This window comes from Protobothrops mucrosquamatus, unplaced genomic scaffold (assembly GCF_001527695.2).
Source record: "Protobothrops mucrosquamatus isolate PMUCROS unplaced genomic scaffold, P.Mucros_1.0 scaffold2539, whole genome shotgun sequence".
NCBI lineage: Eukaryota > Metazoa > Chordata > Lepidosauria > Squamata > Viperidae > Protobothrops > Protobothrops mucrosquamatus.
The window spans coordinates 175,261-180,155 of record NW_015388600.1 but is presented as its reverse complement, the minus strand read 5'-3'; positions in this window follow the sequence as shown (position 1 = coordinate 180,155).

The window sequence follows — 4,895 nt, the reverse complement described above, 5'->3', positions numbered from 1 at the left end:
TGACCAAAAAAAAAATGGAAAAAAGTGATAAAGTACAGGTAGTCCTTGACTTACAACAGTTTGCTTAGTGACTGTTCAAAGTTACAACGGCACTGAAAAAAGTGACTTATGACCATTTTTCACACTTATGACCGTTGCAGCATCCCCAGGGTCATGTGATTTATATTTCGATGCTTGGCAACTGATTCATATTTATGATGGTCACAGTGTCCCAGGGCCATGTGATCGCCTTTTGCAACCTTCTGACAAGCAACGTTAATGGGGGAAACCAGATTCACTTAACAACCATGTTACTAATTTAATCTCTCCCTCTTTCTTTTTCTCTCCCTCTCTCTGTCTCCCTCTTTCTCTCTCCCTCTCTTTCTCTCTCTCCCTCTCCCCCCTCTATTCCTCTCTCCCTCTTTCTTTCTCTCTTCCTCTCTCTCTCTGTCTCCCTCTTTCTTTCTCCCTCTTTCTCTCCCTCTCTCCCTCTTTCTTTCTCTCTCCCTCTCTCCCTTTCTTTCTCTCTCCCTCTCTTTCTCTCCCTCTCTCTCCCTCTCTCCCTCCCCCTTTCTTTCTCCCTCTCTCCCTCCCTCTCTTTCTCCCTCTTTCTTTCTCTCTCTCCCTCTCTCTCTCTCCCTCCCTCTCTTCCTCTTTCTCTCTCCCTCTATTTCTCTCTCCCCCTCTCTCTCCCTTTCTTTCTCTCCCTCTCTTTCTCTCCCTCTGTCTCCCTTTCTTTCTCTCTCCCTTTCTCCCTCTCCTCTTTCTCTCTCCCTCTTTCTCTCTCTCCCTGTCACTCTCTCTTTCTCTCCCTCTCTCTTTCCCTCTCTCCCTCTCTCTATTTCTCTTTCCCTCTTTCTCTCCCTCTATTTCTCTCTCCCTCTCTTCCTCTCAAAGATCCTTAAAATCCTTAAAAGTTATGCTTGGGTGGAATACTTTTTCTTTTACAGATGGGGTGGGTTGGCAGACAAGTACTCAAAAAATAGGGGGGGAAAAAGTGCGATGGGGAGCCCGCCGAGCCGCCGCCTCCCCATCGCACTCCACGCCGGCCGGCTCCATCACCAGACCTTCCAGCTGACAAGCGCACATTCGGGGGGTCGCCAGCTGACGGGCGCAGAAGATCGGCGCCGCGGCGGCCTCCCAGCCACCCACTTCTTCGGCTGGATCAATTGCCAGGGCTTGCATGGTCGCCGGCGGTGGGGAGCGTGTCAGCGGCCATTGGGGACCACGCCAGCGGTTCTGTGCCACGGAGGCTTGAGACAGAGCCGCAGGACGCGGAGCGGCGCGGTGCCATGGGAGGCGGCAGGACGGGGGGGAGGGGTTACCTGCATCCTGCCGGCCGAACTCTGGAAGCCTGCCTGAATGAAGAATTTTAGGGGGAGTTGAAAGCGAGACAGACATAGGGCTGTATTAAGACGATAGATGGCTGCGTAAGGAGAGTGGAAGGGAGGCGAATTTGGGGTGGAGCAGAAAACACGGGGGGAAGGCATTAGGAAATGAGCGCCAAGGTACATGGTGCCTTACAAGGGATTCCTGAGTGTTCCGCAATTGTTTTTCCTCTCTCCTCTGCGCGAGAAAAACTTTTGCGGCGTAAATCTGAAACCAGGTGTTCCTGTGAGGTGGCGCAGGAGGTCCTTGGGAGAGGCGAGGACAAGCTTGGTGTTTCCTCTCTCCCAATCCCCTTCCTCTTCTTCACCCCCTTCCCCGGCCTGCCTGCGATCTGAGCTCACGGCTCCGTGGCTTTTCTTTGCCTAGCCTAGCCAAGCGGGCTCGACATGAACGTGCGGGGGGAGGGGTCGAGGACGATGTGCAGGGCGGCAAAGGAGACCAGCGGCCGGCGCTGTTCTACCTGGCAGCGTGGGTGTCGGCTCCGTGGGCGTCCCGACCAACAGCTGAGCAGCTCTGACGTCTGGCCGCTGAACAGCTGAGTCCTCCGGGAGGCAACGTGAGGGCCCTGAGGGGTATCGTAAGCTCGCGGGGGGGGAGGGAAAGAAGATGGAAGAGAGTAAGGCCACAACAGAGAGAGAGAGAAGGGGGAAAAGAAGGAGGGGCAGTTGTGATGTTCGCGCTCAGGGCCGCGACGCGAGCGGTCTCAAACCCCTTCCTGCGGTCTCAAATTCCTTCCTGCCGAGGGAGTGGACGGCTCTGTCTCCTATCAGACTAGCGATTATTGTGAAGTAAGAAGAGAGAGGGGAAGGGCGATACGGATCCGGCTGACCTGCGTCCACATATTTTCCACAAACAAGTGAGGTGGGAAGGAGTGGAGCGGGGGGGAGGAAGGCGACGCCGCGTACCACCAGCCAGGTGGTCGCGTACCACCAGTGGTACACGTACCACCGGTTGAAAAGCCCTGCTCTAAACCTCTTTGTTATCTTCCCTAATGTTTGTCAAAACTTTCAGCATTTCTGCCTTTTTTTCCCCTTTCAGTTTGTCCAGTTCTCGGAGACTATCTGGACAAGTCCCTGGAGTTTTCTTGGCAAAGTTTTGCAAAAGTAGTTTGCCATTGCTTCCTTCCTAGGGCTGAGAGAAAGTGACTGACCCAACATCGCCCAGCTGGCTTCGTGCACAAGGTAAGATTAGAACTCTCAGTCTTCGGGTTTCTAGCCTGATCTCTTAATCCAGTGGTTCTCAACCTTTTTAATGCCGCGACCCCAACCGGTTGTAAGTCGAGGACTAAACCGGTCGTAAGTCGAGGACTAAACCGGTCGTAAGTCGAGGACTACCCAACCGGTCGTAAGTCGAGGACTTTCCCTGCCTGGGAGCGCCGTGCATGCGTGGTTCCGCCCCCTGCGCCGGCCGAGGCATAGCTGGCAAGCGGCAGAGACGGAGCAGGCCGACCACCAGCTGGCCCAGCCCAAGCGAGGTAAGGCACCCGCCGGAAAAGGGGGAAAAAATGGCGGACAAAAAAATGGCGGACAAAAAAAATGGCGGACAGCCTTGCTTGGCGACCCCCGTGAAATGGTCGATCGACCCCAAATGGGGTCCCGACCCACAGGTTGAGAACCACTGTCTTAATCATTCCACTAGACTGACTCTGCCTTGTTACTCTGCTGCTATTTCATGGAGAAAACATGGTGGTTGTGTTCTAGACTTCTCAGTTCATGAGAAGGGAAGGATGGATAAGCAATGGCTTTTTCTTGGGAGTCCACCCTAATAGACTTTCCTCTGCTGCATCTTTCGAAGGTTTGAAGAACATGCATAAGCAATGTACAGTAATCAATTGTCTTTCAGCCTCTACCTTTTAGGCAATTTTCTTCCTGACCCAAGGCCTCAATGCAATTTTTTTCCAATCTGATACTGTTCGAGTGGCTTATTAAATTTGGATAGCAACACCATTATTTTTGCACTACTATGGTTATAATAGTCCAACACATCTTGACTGATCCAAGATAGGAAAATCTGGTATAATCGGTCTGTCTCTTCTAAATTGTGGTTCTTAACCCTTGCTTCATTTTGTAGACTCTATTGGGCCCACCAGTTTCAGCATGACATCAGATACAGATAAGTCCTTATTATCGGCTGAGCTACAGGAAGAAGAGGAAGAGGAATTCAATCGGCTTCTACTTCAGGTGTGTTGAAGGCAGTTTCTCTCAAATTTAAGAAAAATGTTGGGTTTTTTGCAACAGAAGCAGTACTCCTGCGATAAGATAGCAGAATGAGGTTATAGAAGGAATTCAGCCTCAGGGAGAGCCTGATCCAGAAGGGAGCAGGAACAAGACAAAGAGATCATGCTAGAACAAAAAAAGCCCCCCTCTTGATTTAATAAAACATTTAATATTCCCATAAACTAAATCCATCCAGTTTAATATGCTTCCTCCTTATGTGTCCAGTTATTTCTCCCCTCTTGTCACATTAAATTGAAATAGTGACTTTTTAATTTGATGTTTTTGGGTGGTTGAAGGCTGAAGAGCGGGTGTGGCTGGCATATTGTGGGAAGTTTAGGAGGCTTTTTGGCTTTGACGTTCCTATTTTATAGTTCATATGACATTTTTTACTTTTTTCCAATCTTCAGAAGATCACACCATCATTTTTGAACAACCTAAGTCAGAGGAGATTAGGAGCTCCAGAAAGTGGTTATGGAAGCCATAGGTGGTCTCCGGGGCCATAAATATTGCAACTATCCACTTCTTTTGACGGACAGCCAATGGGGGGGAGGGGGCTGCCTTTGAACCATCTGAACAGGTATAGATAAGGCTATGCGGCTCTGTCAGAAATAAGTTTTGGAAGGACATCTTTATTTCTTGTTCGAGACTATTGCTTTCACTGCTGTCAGAAATTTGATAGAACTATGGTTTTAAATTAAATTATACATATATAGTTAATTCCAGACACACAGTAGTAAAGCCATCATGATCCTATAAATGTATGTTGTTACTCTGATTGCAGAGGCAGTTGGTTTTCATAAAAGCAATTTAAACTTGTTAGTTAATCAGATATAATAGACAGATCTCTCTCATGAACAAGACACTGCATTTTTATGAAGGGGCTAAAATGTGCTCAAATGTCATTCCTAATTCTAGTTTTTATTAAGGTTAGTTTTACAAATAGTTGGTAATTGTAAGGACCCACCCCACTTTGCATCTTAAGAAGACAGAACTCCTGGAATATTTCTTCCAACAGGCATCTTTATTAAGAGAAAGCTGGATGCAGGCGTTCTAGACAGGACTTGGGTCCAAGCTCTCCCATTCAAGGTTTTAAGGGATCCCCCATTAGCCATACCCCCGTCACCCCCTTCTCCCAGCGACAATCCCAGGCATTACATTCTCACCCCCTTTTCCTCATTGCCAGGAGGAGACTTCCAAAAGGATTACATGAAAGCTAATGACCCTCATTGTTATTGTTAGTCCGTTTGGTGATATCCACATCCAGTCCCTTTGAAGTAGGCTGAAGGAAGTGAGGGCCATAAAGCCCCTTTG